Consider the following 18,032-nt stretch of genomic DNA (forward strand, 5'->3'; position numbering starts at 1 on the left):
CTATAGGTATTGTATTGGAGTAACCCCCCAGGGGTAATCTGCGCCTAACGGTGTAGTTAGTAAAGGGGAATAACCGTGATTGGGTATTCCGATAATCTATTGAAGTGATATCATATCACTGATGATATTGATGCCATTTACGCCTTTGCCGCTCTTAATAACGTGTTATTACATTTAAGGTTAAATTGTATTACATTTACGGTCGGTCACCTGATTACATTTAGCGTTAAATTGTATTACATTTACGGTGGGGTAAGTTATTACATTTAGGGTTGATTTTTATTACATTTCTGGTTAGTATTACATTTGGAGTTAATTTTTATTACATTTACGGTTGGTATTACATTTAGCGTTGTTATTACATTTAGCGGTGATACAGTACTTTCTTAATTCGACTAGCAATACATTTAGTGGCTATTTTATAATCACAATTTAGAAGAGTAATTGGCCGCCAGTTTTACATGAGGTTCGTTGGTTTGTTCTTCTTTGGTATTAAGGTAATCAAACCTCTTCTTTGAGTAATTGATAGAAGTCCTTTGGAGTATGCATAATTTAACGCATTGAGTAAGGGACGTTTAATGTCTTTCCAGAACACTTTATAAAATTCGGCTGGAAGACCATCACTTCCAGGACTTTTGTTGGATTCCATTGATTTTAAGCTCTCCAAGCATTCAGTTTCCGTCAAGGGGCCTTCGCATAGATTTTGTTCTCCTTCATCAAGCATTAGATCATTACCTTCCCGAAAGAACAGGTCGTCGTATACATGAAGGTCATTTGCTTGTGTGACCATAGAGGAATATAGTTTTTGATAAAAAGATTTTGCTTCCTTCAGGATCGCTTTATCTGTATGGACCATCTTGTTATCTGCTAATTTTAGGTGTTTAATAGTTTTTTGGTTGTAGTGACGTTTCTCTAAACTTAAGAAATATTTCATATTCTTCATAATCACTGTGTGGAACCTCTGAATCCTCCGTCTCAGAGGCTTCTTCACCAGCCATTCGCTTCTCAACGTCCTTTGGTGGTTGAAACAAATGTATTCTCATTATTATTCCAAATTAGCTCTTATCGTTTCCAGTTAAAAAAGCAGACGTGTAAATTTCACCTAAATACACACCTTGGCTTCGAGTCTTTCTCAGATCCTTTCTTCTCTCCCTCAATCTGCTTTGCAATGATTTCACCTGATTTCTTAGCTTTCTGTTTTCGCATTTCAAGGTACTAAAGCTTGTACAGCTGGAACCATTGTTACCATCTGGAGTCTCAGTCCGTTCATTGATTGACAATGCAACTTCTTCGATCTGCTGAGCTGGTTCTTTGTCCTCCAACTGTATCCGGGCCACTTCCTCTTCCACAGGAGGATTTTCTGGAGGCGATATCACCGGCGAGCTAGGCGCCAATGTTTCTGTAAGAGAATCTCGTACAATCTTTAAAGGGTAACTCTCACAAAAATTCTTTGATTTTTTTTATGTATTTTTCGTATGCCAGTCTTGATAAGGAAAGGTTTTCAAAAAAAATTACGGTCTTAAGTTAAAAACTGAATTTTTTATGATTTTTTTCCTTTGCAACCAGGCAGCCATTTTATAAAACACGTCATTTTGGGGTCATGTGGGGTGATACGTCCAAGTGTAAAACATGTTTTCAGATGAGAATTTATTCCGCGAAAGCGTCTGCTCAAAGAGTCCAGGGTGCAGTGCAAATGCTACCTTTTCTTTTAAACCTCTTATGTTGGAAAAAAGGAGGTGAAACGGTTGTAATAGCAGTCTGATTTTCACAGGTTTGATGCTTGGTGACGAGCCGTTAATGGACGTTAACATCACTTTGTTGACAAGGTTTATTTTATACAAAAGAAATCTTTATCTGAAATGTCAGTTTTCAATCTGAAATTAAAACCATTACAATTACCGTGAGTACAAGTCATTCCAAGATTCTTCCCATTTCTTAAGATGATATGATGTCAAAATAATGCAAGATATGCAACTGAATTGTGAAATGTTTGAAACCCGAAGAGTGTTTATGTCCTGTTTGCTCGACCTTTCACAGCTTGAATTTCAGGTTATATCCCTTAGTCTGCACATTCATTACCCAACCCTAACCACCTTCCCAAGCAATATTTAACAGGAATTCGAAGCAATGGAGAAATGTAATAGTAATAAGAAATGCAAATCTGGCGGTGGCGAGGAAAAGAAAAAAGAACCTGGGAAGCGCTGTGTTGTGATGTTTTGCGATAAGACGAATGCAGACGGGGTCTCCATGCATAAATTCCCCACTGAAGAAAAAAGATCGTAGACAATGGGTTTCATTTGTTCGCCAAAAAAGAGACTCTGACTCATGGAAACAAGGTTCGGGTCACATTTGCAGCGATCATTTCACTCCCACAGATTATCACGATTACAGAATGAGTCAGAGTCGCTGGCTACCCTTCAAAGATGTTGAAGAAAAATGCCATTCCGTCAAGGCAAGTTGTTCTAACCCCACAGCAGCTGGAATCTGCCCGTAAAAAGAAGCGCAAAATATCGGATATTAGCGAAGGGAGCAACGTGGTGACCCATGAGGCGGGATATACTGCTGCAAAACGACCAAGCAGAACCTTGGCAAAATTAACAGCAAACCGGGTATGCATACACTGTACTCGAATTTTCCTTTGCTTGAATGTGTGACAGGTCAATTCTTGTTTTTTTGTTGGATATTTCCAGATTTTAAATTTATCCCCTTTAACTACAAGAGTGCAACTTGATTTTTGTGCATGTGATATTTCGTGTTTTACAGCGTTTAGCGCAATTTGAGGATGCCCAGACGAACAAGGACAGCGGGGATCAATTGCCTTCCACAAGTCAGGACAGGGAGGGAGACATCGCTATTCTTGTGCCATCTGAGACTGTAGAGTGCGATTTAGCAGACTTTAATCTTCAACAAAAATCAAAAGTGAACAGAGGAACTCAAGTAAGTTTCAAGCGCCCGACCTATCGCCGTAAAGGTAATTAAAATTTGAGTTTGAGTTAAGAAGAATTGTGCCCCTTTCCTCGGTATATGGTGTATAAATTTATTGTCCGCAGGTACTCAAGTAAGTCTCAAAATCAAAACCCATGTTGACTGCAAGGTACAGTGCAATCTCGTAGACCTTCCTCCCTTGGAATTACTTCACCCCTTACCTGAGAACGTTCAGGAAGATTATGTGAGCAAATCCCCTGAACCACTGGACCAGGTAGATGATGACCCGTTTGAAGACGCTGATGTGGATGATGAGGACTACAAGCCTTATCAGGATTCGGAAGGTGAGGAAGATGAAAACGAGGAAAAAATCGGGACGTAGGAAGAGACAATTTCCACCAAACTACACATATTCATTGTCATTTGGCAATCTCAGGAAAACTCATAACAATTGCATTTACTTACCACTAGGCCCTCGTTGAAAGGCGAAAAGTGCAAAATCCATGAAGAACGAAATTTCATTGTCGCCGAGAGCTGCCTGATGAGACTATTTGGGGCGTGTCCAATCTGTGCCAGCCCTGCGGATAATGCCATTGTAGAGGTCTTGGGAACAATGGTTAAAATTCGTCAGAGGTGTAAAGAAGAATCTTGTTCTTTCTCACAGGAATGGCTTAGCCAGCGATTTGTTGGACACAGAATGGCTGTTGGAAATCTGTTAATGTCGGCATCTATTCTACTGTCAGGTTATATTTAAGCTTTGAAAATGATATAATTAAGGCGATCAAACACAAACTTTTTCAAGCACAAAACAAGTAATCTATTACATTAACTGCAGTGTCACAATAATAATAAATATCATAAATATCATAATGATGATGATGAACAACAGGTTCCTGCGCATCGAAGTCGCTAAGAATGTTGAAACTGATGAATGTGGCATGCACCTTAGAGAGCACTTTTTACCGTCATGTATCATCGTACGTTAGTCCAGTTATCATCCAACATTGGAAGGCAAAGCAGCACCAACTCTTCAACACTCTGCAGGCAAGCGATAACAACCTAATACTCGCCGGCCATGGACGATGTCACTCACCCGATTACTGTGCGAAATTTGGATCGTTTACTTTGATTGAACAAGGGATCAATAAAGTTGTAGACTTCCAACTTGTCCAGGTTCGTTCAACAAGAAAGTTGCAAAAATGGATTTTCCAGATTTCACTACTCACATCTGATGTGTTGTTGTTTTGCAATAATTTTTAGAGTAACGAGGTGCGAAATAGTGCGTGGATGGAACATGAGGGATTGGTGAGAGCAGTGAACGTGATTTCTGATGCCAGACTCAAAATAGCTCAGTTAATTACAGATAGACACAAGCAAAACACTGCCTGGATTAAGAGACAATTACCAGAAAAAACACACTACTTCGATATATGGCATGTTTCCAAGGGTAAAGATGGCGTTCTTCTTTTTATCGTACATGCAAAAAATAAACCCTAGATAAATCTAAGTCATCAGACTAATGTAAAAAAATCCTTGAATATGGATTTGAAAGATTCAGATAATGATGATTATCTGTGTTTTCATGTTCTAGGATTATGTAAAAAAAGTGATAAGCTTGCCAAGAAAAAGGAATGTGAAGATGTGGGTGAATGGCGGCAATCACATGTACTGGTGTGCTGCATCGACTCCTGATGGTAACGGGCAGATGATGCAAGAAAAATGGAAGATTCTACCTTTCCACATTCAAAACACTCATGAAAATAACAACAGCCAGTTATATCCTGAATGTGGGCACGGCGAACTACAAGGAGAGGCGAAAGATCGTCTTTGGCTTGAACCTGGTGAGCAAGTTGTTACTGTTATACGGTGTGGAAAACATAAATATTTACTACAAAAGGCGGGTGAGGGGTTCAGGAAGTGTAGCTTTGTAATGCGAGTTCACAAAGTGTTGGCCAGGGATAATAATTTTAAAGTGTTGAAGAAAGGTTGTTCTGCATATTTATATCTACTTTCAAGAGATTGTAGGCATTTATTTTTTCCCCGTTAGGTTCCACTGCTGCAGTCAAACTTGAGGAGATGCTGTTGAAGCCACAATTGTTGAAGGACATAGCTCAACTATCCCCATGTATCAGACATCAACCGTTGAAGCCAAGCACAGCTTACTCTTACTGGGGAATGTATACGAGGTGCAGTGAATTTTTAACTTACAACTGTCTACTTCTTGAGATCATGTTATGAGAAATCAATAATAAGTAGTTTTATGTTCTTAATTTTCCAGTGTCTTTCTGCACTGCATTACAACGAAAATGCAGACAGGATGCAGCCAGTAACCATTGATGGGAGGCCTAGGTACGCCATACAATTTCCAAAAGCAAAGAAAGGTCAGCCCACAGTACGAGAAATAAAAACCAAGCCCACCTATGGTATGTTGTACAATGGATGCTTATTTAACAGTCTGCCAATGTAACAGGACTTATTGTAACAATTTCAGAAACCCTGCAACTTGGAAATTTGGTTTATATCACTGCTGCTACATCCCTCACAGTACCTCTCATAAAAGAGAAAGGAAATGATCTTGGTTAAGGGAAAGAAAGATTGTGATTTAAGTGATTAAGTTTGTCTTTGCAGGGTTCATACACTTTTTCAGACCAAAAATTCAAGGACTTTCATGGGCCAAATTTGCCTTGAAGAATTTACCCATGGAAACATACATGTACATGCATGAAAATAATGCCAAGGCACCGGTAACCATTCTCAATCACACAGCTCCTCACCTTTGTATGACATGACTTGAGTAGCTGATCATTTTTACTGAAGTTTTCAAAAATTAAAAATGCGGGTCAGAAGAAATTCAAGGACTTTCAAGGACCAGGAATGAAGAGAACAGATTTTCAAGACGCCTACAAACCCAATCTTTGCATGATTATGGGATAAAGTAAACATTTGAACTTGTACAATTCTATCAAAAACCTCGTGTTTCTTTTCAATAGGTTACTGCTTCGATACAATTGCTGAATTATTTCACGGCTATGAGAACAACCCAAGAGCATTGAAACAATATAAAGCAAATTTACAGGTCAACGTTCCACCACCCCTTGCTGCCTCCTTTCAGAGACCAGACAGAGAGGAAATTATAGAGAGTCTTGTCAGCCGCTATGCCCTCTCTAATCTTGTACACTAGATTAGTATTACATGCACTTAATATGAGATAAAGCATAATCAAATTCCCCACATAGTTTTACATCTATTGTATGTATTAGTGCATAGCTTTCATAAGGAGAGGGATGAATTCAGAAATAATTACTTATTTGCTACATAAGTGTCTCACGCTTCTTGAAAAGCAATCATCAGGCAACTGCCTAATAAGTGTATGAAGTTTAAAGTGGAACAAGAAGTATGAAACAGATTAACAAATAAACAGTATTCCTAAATATATTTTATGTTGATATGATTTCAAAACATAACATTAATTTTACTTTTCATACCTACAAACCAAGATCTCTTTTAATAATAAAAAAAAAACACTAATAATGATGCAAAGAATACAATGTTGTGGTGCTGGTTACTCACCGGCATAAAGGAATCCAGTGAATGTCAAGTCTTCTTCAAACACACCTGGTTCCTGAAAATGAGCTCGAATACAGTTTATAGCACATGAGGGCAATGGAACCCTTATTTCTTTCCCTAAAGTGCCCCAGCACCACCTTACTAACTGTCTGTATGCAACATGTCTATTCTTTTTGAATTCAGGTCCCTCATAGACATCTCTGCCGTATTGCTGTTTATACTGCAACCAAGCAGTTTGTTGCACCCAAACATTCAAACGGACTGCACGGGAACCGGGATGATCCACTATACAGTTAGGGGGATGATCAAGTTGCTCCACTTCCACAGCCTCTAAATTTTTGCATTTTATCCCTTCTATTTCTTGGCAACAGAGGTTCTCCTCCTCTCTAAACATCTTCTGACAGTTGCCACAACGACACCTTTTGAGTCAAACCACAATAATGTTTTAGACAAAAGCATTACCAATAATTCCAATTAAGACAGTTAAAGTGCATTTCTTCTCGACTCTAAAGAAGCTAAAAAGGTTAGAGATGCAGAGGTAAAGAAATTCGCATAAATTTTGTTTCATTTCTCTTTAAACTCAAATAGTCTCCAAGCTCGTGACAAAAAATACTAACTGATCTCAGTTCTGAAGAGATAAATAATTTTGTCTACTCAGGCCAATTTCTTCCCTTGAAAACCTATTTGCAAAGAAAGAAACAAAATTGACACGTAAGAGGATCCTTCAAGTTGACTAATCACTTTAAATGAACTGCAAAGCAGATACATGTCCGGCAGCCTGACAAGGTTTTCAAAGTACCGGTACTCCACGTCCGGTAGTTTACATTTTTCCAATTTCGAGTAAATCTCTTGACCTTTCCGAGAGCGTTGGCGCTTGGAGACGCTGTTCAGCTTGTTTATTTTTCAGTCAGACACGGAAAAATATATACAGTGTTTTGGATTTCATGACAACTTTCGGTGGCATCATGCACACTCTCAGGAATCTTGAACTTAGATTGGGCTCATAAGAAAGAAGAAGCATGTTGAGGAGGTTTGTATAGAGTGTCGATCATGGAGTAATTCTATCCGTTGCTGGATATACAGACACCGCATAAAAAATTATTAACATAACATAAGACCTTTCTTTACACACGATTGCATTTAAAGCTTACAAGCTTGTGGGGTCGTGTATTACGAACACAGCAACAGGTATCCATCGAACAAAAGCATATTTAATGAACTTTACACAAAATAATCAGCAAGAGAGTGTACTAGAGAAAAGAAACTGCACGAACAGGCCTCCACACTCGCCATTCTTTGCTGTCGAGCTCACAGCGTCGCCGAGGAGGTTCTGGATTTTCCACTCTATCCAGCGATACTGTAGATCGTGCTGGAAGCTCGAAACACCACCGTTGAATTTCTGAAAAGGGTTGTACTATATCGCCGATGGTAGTGCCACTTATAGCTCCTTCGAAATTGAAAGAATCGCTAGCAGAGTCCGAGCTCCTGCCACTAGAGTCAGACATGTTTTCCTGCAGTTCCACACCTGTGACGTATCGCATCACGTGACGCAAATCGAAGCGTTTGCAATGGGATCCTGAACATTCAATGATACACACGGTTTAATGCTAGAATTTACGGGTAAAAATGGCTTCTGGGCACGTTTTATTTACTTAAAAGACATTAGCGACAAGTCTGTAATGTTTTCCCAAAACAGTGTCTTTTAGCCGAGAGTTACCCTTTAAGTAGAAAAAGACAAATAACATTAATCATACCATCATGTGGTACAATGAAGCAAGTTTCATTCTGGCAGCGGAGATAAATATTCTCACCTTTCTTTTTGTCCCTTCGCTTAGTGGCAAAGATGTGTCAACATCAATTGCATGAACTGTTGAAAAAACAACAATTCCGATCTTGTCCTTTTTTAGCCTTGGCACGGAAGGCTTGCTTAGTATGGCACCAAAACGTACTGGCTTAAAGTGCACTGAACACACTGCAGAGTTCTTCGTTGGTTCCCATTTGGCCCGTTTAGCTTTGACAAAATCAACCTATTTCTTGCGACGTTTAATTGCCTCGGGTCCAGAATCACCAAAGAAAGGTATGGTGTGCACAAATATGCCTTTGGAAGGATCTGCGACATTGCTGCAACTCGCAGCAACACACCTATCAGGCATATTTTGGACGACTTTTTCCTCTCTGTGCAAAATCAGTTCCCCCACTGATGTCACAGACCAAACTCGACTCACTCCCCTTCAAACTCGGTGGTGAACCAAAGGGGCGTGTATTTTCAAAACTTTAAAAATTCACAGAAAATGGAGGAAAAAACGTATAACTGTAATTTTTTCACCAATGTGATCGAAAACAAATTAATTTTCTGATGGCTAAAAAAAAAAAAAAGGGGGTGAGGGGCACTTTTAGCCTGTGCTCATGATAAAAGAGGCAGCCCCAGAGGGCCTTGCGGAACTGGCTGTTTGCAAGTGTCATAAGTCTTCATGCAAGTCCAACCTCCGTTGCTTGTGTAGAATAAATGAGATGCCGTGCACAGAAGCTAGTGAGTGCATGGCAGATGAAAACTATCAGAATCCTCACAACACAGACAATGCTAATGACAGCAGTGACGATGAGATTTAACTGTGTCAAGTATAAGGACTTTATAATGACTGCAGTTCATTGAAATAAAATAGTATTATCCTCGCCAGGTGGTTGTTGGGATGATTACCGTAGAGAAACAGTATCCAAGACACACGAGTAATTTTAATCTGTTTCTACTCTCTCTATAAATCACCATGATAGTCATAAATTTTTGCTTTGTCAATGACATATCAGTCATATGCTATTTTTACTAAAGTAATTATATTTTTCAACCTGTTGTGCTATTATCTGCTAATATTGCTCAAATTAGCTTCCTAGCAACCGTTGCTATGGTAACACCTGAGACAGGTCACAAGCATCGCAACCTAATGACCTTCTGAAAACGTCTTATTTTCCCAAATTTCAATGTTAAGTTCAACTATTTTTTATTATAACTCAATTAATCTTCCCTAGCAACCGTTGCCATGGTAACCCCTGGGACGGATAAGGACCTTTGCAATGTAATAACCTCCCAAAAACGTGCAACATTTCCCAAATTTCAATGCCAAGTTCAACTATTTGTGAATATTGCTCAATTTTTAACCTCTCTAGCAACCGTTGCCATAGTAACACGTGGCATACATCAAAACCATCTCAAACTGATAATGTCATAAAGTTGTGATATATCTGCAAATTTCAAAGTGATACCTTGATTGGTTCCAGAGATATAGCTGTTTATAGTCTCGTACAATGTAATGAAAGGTTAGGATCTAACTGCGGTCAAACGCAAGAGCATGCGCAATGCACTCGTACCCGGTCGTCGGCCGCGAAAATTTTCCGCGCAAATTTCATTGAAACCGTTGCAGAACCGTTGTTACGCGAAAAAAAGATTGAATGACAGCGATTAATTTGCTAAAGTGAGGCAAAGTACTGCAAACGGAAGGTTTTCTTTTTAACGGTCGATAGTTTGAGCTCCGAGTTCACTAAATTTTTTTGACCTTCACTAAAAAAGTTCTTAGTGTTAAAACAGTCGACATAAGAAAGCTTGTTGCCACTGCGATTTGTTTACTGTCGTTGTCACTGTGCATGACCACCCGAAGAAGATGTACAAAGGAAGCGAGAACGCGGACAGGAGGGTCGATAAAGTGTTGTCGAGAGCTGAAGATACACCGGAGGGATCGTGGATTTGTCTAAGCCACAGAAATTTGATACTTGTCGAGGACAAACGCTGTTCTATGTTTCTGCAATTTCTCGCGCATTTTTTTTTGTACTTTCATGATATTTATTGATTTCCAGTTTAACATACAATTTTACTACACACTACTCTCAGTTACTACCCTAATATATAGATTTAGCCAAGGCTAAAAGCGGAGCTCCTCATTATTGAGCTTTTATGGTAATTTATATAACCTGTGAAAATGAAAATGTGAGTGAAGTTTTCTTTCTGTATGGTACGGAAGAAAAGGTCTTTGATCCTTTCGGGATTAAAGCATTAGACCATTTCGAGTGAGTGTAATCTTACCACGAGTTCAGGTTTGGCCATTGGTCAGAATCCAGTTCGAACCTCGAGTTCATTTCTTTTAAGGTCATTTCCTTAAAATAAACGTAATGTATTTTATTGGAATAAAAGAAGGGGTTCCACGTTTTTGTTTCCGGTGTTTTCTGACAGGGCCCGTAATCTAAATTTTGCATCATTATCTCCGTTATTTTGCAGATGGCAGAAGGAGAAAGCTGAATAATGGCAAGTGTCTTTTTTATGAACATGATCAAATTACATTTTTGTCTCATTATCCTGTCATAACATCTCACGATTACATCCATTATATTGCAGAAACAAGCAGCAACAGAGGAAAGAAAAAGAGTAAGCTTAATTCATTTGATTTTGTACATTTCATAATTCCACTGGATATGCTTTAGGTATAAAGTAGGGCCTATATGCGATGGGGAGATTGCAAGCAATTGTGGTAAAACAATATGTAGTTACGTAAAACGTAGCTACAAATTTCTCAAATGTGATTTTAGCATTAATAGGACAGCGTATTTGCACTGTAAGTGTGTCATTGTGCACACTTCAAGAGGGCAGTTGAATTTAAACAAGTCCCTTTTATGGCATCTCGTAGACTGAGAAAAAATATTTCTTTTTCCTATTCACTTAATCTTTTTTGTTTGTTATACATACTATTAATTGGCAACAGGACTTCAAATCATCCAATTCCTTGTGTTTTTATTATCACACTCGTGATGAAAGAAATTGAACTCCCATAGTGTGGTGGTGTGAACTTGTTAATCACTGTTATGATTACATACCAAATTTGAGTCCACTGGGTCCAGTTAACATCATTAATAACCTATGCCACCACTTTATGGGATGTTACAATTGTGATGGTTTTGGCCATATGGCCAAAGTCTGCCCAAGTGAGGAAGGAGGTAAGACTAAGTGTATCATGAAGTTGTTTTTACTCAACATATAAATATCAACCCGTTGATTCCCGGGGATTTGCCATTGACGAGTAGAATCGTCTGTTGTTAGACAGAGCAAAATACTAAGAAGGGTTGGTTCATGCCGGCTTGGGAGTTAAAGGATTAATGGGGACATTGCGATGAACCCACTCACTCCAGGGGTTCCCCATTAACAAATAAAACTGTGTCATGTTGGACAGAGTAAAAAACTCTGGCGTTAGACAGAGTAAAATACTAAGTATGGCTGGTTCAGGCCGGCTTGGGCGGCAAAGGGTTAATCTTTACTCTTATTTGTAATTTCATGTAGAAATGGAAAAATTACAGTGTTATCACTGTAGGGGGTGGGGGCACAAAAAGTCTTTGTGTCCCACCCCCAGGCCCAGGCCTCAGCAGAAGGCAGCCAAACAACAAGGTATTGAGTTCAACATTTATGAAAATGAGATTATAAAATAAATAGAGTCCATAAACAGGTTTCACAACCGGAAAGTGTGTGTTGAACTGTCTTTCAACGAGAAAATACGATCTATTGCTACAGTACTATACATAAATTGCTTTCGTGTGCACACCAATAAATACAATAAAACCTGGTTGGCAGTAATATCAGAGATCAGTTACTTTTGCCATCTATCCAGGAACATTTTCTAGATATTTTAATGGAAGTCAAGTAGTGATGTAGTTTAATTATCACCCAACTTCATAATCTCCTAATGTTGTTTTTTATCCTCTTGATAGAAATCCTAACAACCACCATAAAAATGTTACTTGGGATAATACTTCAAAATTAAATTTGGAATAAATTGTTTCCACCTTTGACCTTGACTATATCACTTAAGCATATTACCTTGGGTCAATTACTGGTATTGCATTGGGTTTGCCTGATTGTCCAAACTTCATACGCAATACCATTCTGTGACATTAATGTACTCTTGTATCAAGTCCAATGTTGTCAAGTGTTATGCAAGTAATTAACAAACTTTTACTGTTGCAACTTCTAATGCATATTTTCTGGTATATATGTTTTCTCCCAACAGAAAAGCAAGATGAGCCTGCAAACGGAAAAAATGTCTTTTATATCTATAATCAGTAACATCCTCCTGTTACTGATTATAGATATAAAAGGCTTAATTATGTTAATATATTATAATTTATATTTTAAGTGATATTAATTAAAATGTTTAAGGAGGCTCGAAATAGTTTCTCCTTTTTTCAAACAAATAGACATATTCTGTCCTTAGATACAGTTGGGGTAATCATACGAAGGTGAAATTTGGCCAGGATGTTAAGTACCGTTACCCATCCTACAATTTCTCACATATTTTCCTCCAAAATAACGTTATCATGGCAAATGATATTAGGCATTTCTTTGAGCCTTAAAATCAACATATTATATCGGAGAAATAATTCGTTTTTGTTACCGTGTATCTAATTTTTTCAGAATTTTTTTTTAAATTTGAAAGACAAGTCTTTTAAATTAATGTAAGCTAACATGCAAAAAAAGAAGAAAAAGCACTGTACATAAGCAGAGATATAAACAAGTAAAGATGCAAAATCAGCTGAAAACCCTTTCGAGCCTCCTTAATTTTGCACACTTCATTTAAGCCTGCTTTTTTCTTTTTTCAACAGTCTGATTCTAATGGGATTTTTGATTAGGCAAGGGTTAATAACATGTTTTCACATTGAGCTTAAAGGGGCAGTGTCACACTATTTTAATCAAACTTCAAAACACTAAAAGAAGTCCTTGGAGCAATGAAAACCACATAATAATGCTGTGGTTTTTTTGCCAATGACCATTAAAGTGCACTGAAACTAATTGTTGTTGTTCGTGGCTAAGGAAAGAGGCGATAGAAATGAATTGAAATTTCAAAGAACTGGCCATTTTTTTTCAAGTTTGGATACATTGTTTTCAGAAAGACACCAAAAATTAAATAGAACAGCTCTTTGTGCCATGAATTCTGGTATATTTCATATCTTATCAGTAGGTTGTCAGAAATGCTGTACATGTGAGCTTAAGTAGTTTTGATTTTTATTCCCTTTTGTACTAAAAACAGGAAATTAAATGTGAGTGCCTTGTAAGGTGATTCCATTGTTTTGCATTGTAAATCTCCTTCCTCTCATAACATTGTGCCATTAAAGTCTGCAACCTCTGTCTTAGTGAATTCTTTAATCACTCTTGTAATTCCCTTATTCAATGTAGATGACTAATATTACAATTGACAGACAAGGAAAACTAGCACAAATTGTGTTATATAAAAAACTTAACATATCAAAATTGGTTCAACGTTGTCTTTACCCCTACCAACAACTATATTTGTCATTGCAGTGGTCAAAATGTTGTGAACTTACGATGCCCAATTCGATAAGAGTGGAGACAATAGTGGACCACTTTCAATTAGTTTTTTACCACAATATTCAACTGCAAAGAAAGTCTTTATTTTCGAGTGACCAAAATCGTGACACGAAGAGAGAGCAAGCATTGTCTATAACTTTCTTACAATATGATTGGTTTTTGTTCCAAAATGGGCTTTCCTGATTGGCTATTACATTGCATGATTAGCCAATCAGATTGCGAGATTACAAACAATTATGGTAAAAAACTTTACTAGTTGGTCAAGTTTCCAACATTTCTCACACAAGTAAGTAAAAGTAACCCAGGATAATGGAGAGAACAAGCATATAAACTCATATAGTTTTTTTTCTATTTCCTGTTCATAACTGTAACCTCTACCTTGATCATTCTGCATATCACAGAAACCTCACGAAATAATTGTTAACTATTTGTTTTTACTGGCCTTTGATTTTTCTTTTTTTTTGTTTGTATTTGAAGAAATATTATACTACACAGTCCTTAATGGCTTGCAACTTTAATTAGTTTGGCTAATTTAGTTCCCCTATTAAGTATCTTTATTGATGGGTGTGTTGATTAATTGGGAAAAATTTACTTAACAAGATAAAAGGATTAATTGTAAGAAGGAGCAAATCCCATATTTTTTGACATGTACATCCCAGGACCACCAGTAACTTGTCTGCATAATTAATGTGCTAGGCTGTATGGAAATCCTGTTGCAAGCTACAGTACAGGGGCAACTAAAGGAACGATTTGCTAAAGTATCTGTTTGATAGGCCGTAAATCATCTAGGATTTTCTTTAGGGAATTTTCAAATAGAACTTTCATGATCTGAAAAAGTTAACACTTCTTCCTTTATTTCGAGATTGATAAAAATGTGTTAGGAGTATCAAAATATATCAGCTGCGAACTTTGAAAAGGTTCAATACGATACAATGAGATTTTCGTGAACTATACAAAAAATGGCCTCGTAAATTTGAGAGCCTTCAAGCTCCCCTAGAATACAGAACAGAAAAGAAATTTATATCGTGGCCTAAAATGAACCTACAAAGCTTAAAAAGTACTTTGAAGAACTTAAAAGAGTGTTAAAAGCACTTGAGAGAAAGCCATCTCTGGGTGCCCCTGACAGTAGACATCATTACATCCATAACGGATGAGTACTGCTGTCAAGGGAATTAAGCAATTCAACAGCATTTAGTCTGGGAAACGAAATAAAAGCTAGCCAATTCTACTGCATTTCCGATCCTGACCCCAAAGGGCAACAACAAAACCAAACGAATTGCACTTGAAATTCACATAGGAAGGAAATCAGCTTTATGATATCCCCGGGAAATAATTTCAAGAGAGCGAAATCTAGTTCGTGCTTAACCGGCATTCTCCTCACTTTTACTTCGATTTCTGAGGGACTCTACATTTGTGTGACTTTAAAGAAAAAGTATGGCATTGTTTTCATTTGCAAAATAAGCCACTTTGGGCTGAGTTTACCTTGCTTTGGTTTTCGATTTTCAGCGTTCATCGTTAATCAAAACGCCTGATTCTTGTTGACAGCACTTCCCTTTTGCCTCGAAATTCGCGAAAAGGGAAACATGGCGCCATATGAGAATGAATTATCTTTATTAAAATCTCGTTGCGGGATTATTCCGCGTGTCAACCAACCAAGAGGTTGAGTGAGAACATTCATGAGATACGAGATGCACTACTTATCTCGCATCTGTGAATTGTTAAGCTTGTATGCACTGTACCGTATTTCGTAGACACTGTCATCTCCAACAAAGTTTCGTACCACGAAACGTTCGTATATTTTAAGGCAAGTTTCGTCCAAATGAACAGACTGAGTTTCCCGAAAAGGTCAATCCCGAAGATGTTTTGTCTCCATCTTCAAAGCTGCGTATATTTATGAACCGAGCAACGTATGGCAACCGGAAGTAGGAGTTTCGCGTTCTAATAGCCGCGGTTTTTCTCAAACACTTAAAACTTAAAGCTGGTCTCCTATAATGCCCGCTTGACGAGTTTGTGAACTATCCCTTGTAATATGATATGACAAATAGCAATTGGGTTATCTTCAGCGAACGTAATATCCCACATGACAGCGAATGAGAACGAGTTCGCTTTTGCAAGTATTTCATCAATTTCTATTGCGTTCGGGCCTGATCACGTTCAACTCACTTTCGACGGAGGACGAAAGGCCCATAAATTGGGTCCGGATCGATGAAAAAGTGGTTCGGACCAATTTTTTTCTACCGTTTACACAGCCAACAATTTGTTTTTCTCCTCATAAAACTAGCCATTAAACCGATGATGGCATAAGCATGCCGAAACATGTCTTTTAAAAACTTTGTCTGTTTCCCAACAGTATTTATCATACTTGCTACTATTGCGACGTTATGTAAATAACTGATATGTTACTTATTTATGAAAGTAAGTTAAGACCCCGTTCTTTGCACACTGTTTACAATTCCGGAGTCCGGGCCAGATTTTTATTTGAGTTGCGATTTCGGTTAACATCCTTTATGTCTTATTGCATCGGTAACATAAAGTCTAGTATTAAACTATCGTGCAATACCCCTGTGTGGTACATGAAGTTGCACTAACGTGAAAAATGTTACGAAAACAAAAACTCTAAATCTTACCTTCTTTTTAAAAAGGACTTGTAGGGTCCTACCACCTCCAGCATTTTCCATGTGCTTTTGCGGCCATGGGGGCATTCTTGGCTCGGCGATACACATGTTTATTGCCAACCTCTCCACTGTTAATTGTAGTAGTGGAAAGTTCCCTTCGTACGACTCGTGCAAAAAAGCGAAGGTTCAATAAACATGTCCCTGTAAAGTGTCCATTTTCCCGTGTTACAGTTGGCGGCAAAATGCTTTCACGATGTCTCATCGTAATTTGTTCATGAACTTTCAAACTGAGGGTCAAATATCGATTGCTTGACCTCTTGCTTTGTTTTTACAGTAAATTTCTCGATGATCCTTGTAGATTCAGCAAGCACGTTTCACCCAAAAGAAAAATCTCTACTCTCGGATGCGAATGAGCATGGAAGTGACCTGTAGGTCGCACCACGAATGAAAAGTGATCAAATTTCACGATATAAGATGTCGTTAGGTACAGACATCCATGTCTTAAATCACAAAACAAAAATATAAACTAGCAATGAAAAATAATCTCAACGCCATCTTTAGCCAGGGTGATCAGTAGGATGGTCAATGGAGTTTATTTCAGTGTATATTAAGGGTGATATGGAGTTTTTCATGAGTGAACTGTTACCTTCCTCGAAGTCAAAATGAGTGACAAATCTCGGTTAACCTATTTACTGTGTTTTCCCAGCACTTTGTTACAATAGATGATCCTGGTTGATTCAGTTAGTACGTTTCACCCAGAAAGAGAGAAAAGGAATTCTCTCTTGGGTGTTCTCATTCGACTTCTTATTGAGGTCTATTGAGCTAAAAAAGTGACCTTTCGGTCCAACTACAAATGAAAACAAGCTCAAATTTCAGAAAATTGCCATTACAACAAATAACTAATTAAAGACATTTTATGGCAGTGGCCTATCTACTTTCTCCTTTACAGACAAATTTTGTATCTTGAGTAAGTAAGGGCAACACAACAAGTATAGCATTTACAAAGCTGATGCAGCTTATGTTGCTAGTTTGTACTTCATTGAGTAATCCGCACAAGGTCGTTTGCGTAATCAGCGCGAGGTCTTCAACAAATTCATCGCTATTTGTAATCAAGCACTGATGACTTCTTCCTGCAATAATAGTAAAGAAAGTGCAGTCGTGATTGGAATATCTGTTACAATTCGTGCTAAAGCCATTAGTTTACCACATTTTTTAGAATGCTGGGTTTTTTGACATGTTTTCCATGACGCCAATTGAGTATAAATGTTCACCTGGTTACTTACAGCAAATGGGAATCGAAGGTGTCGGGGCTTTCAAGAAACGCACTTGCCTATAGGCCAAAAGTGAAAAGCCTACAGCAAGCGTCATTCAGAATCCAACAGTCAGTGTGAACATGTGCAAGAAAAGTCAGACAACGATGCATTCCTGTTTTAAGCTAATAACTCGGGCGGTAATGATCCGGCTGCATAATTAAACCGAAATACTGTTATGGTGGGAGCCTAAAGCCAGTGAGGCACGGGTCAACATCTGCATCAGGCATTCATCGCTCAGCAAATGTCGAACGATGT

At 38.1% G+C, this 18,032-nt stretch overlaps 1 long non-coding RNA gene across 1 annotated transcript; it reads left to right on the forward strand.

Moving 5' to 3' along the window:
• Positions 1-11,409: 11,409 nt before the first annotated feature.
• On the forward strand, positions 11,410-12,886 carry LOC138028859 (uncharacterized). Its single transcript, XR_011127745.1, has 3 exons — positions 11,410-11,469; positions 11,810-11,914; positions 12,534-12,886. It is a non-coding gene; the product is annotated as an uncharacterized lncRNA (long non-coding RNA).
• Positions 12,887-18,032: the final 5,146 nt, after the last annotated feature.

This window comes from Montipora capricornis, chromosome 13, assembly GCF_036669925.1.
Source record: "Montipora capricornis isolate CH-2021 chromosome 13, ASM3666992v2, whole genome shotgun sequence".
Taxonomy (NCBI): domain Eukaryota; kingdom Metazoa; phylum Cnidaria; class Anthozoa; order Scleractinia; family Acroporidae; genus Montipora; species Montipora capricornis.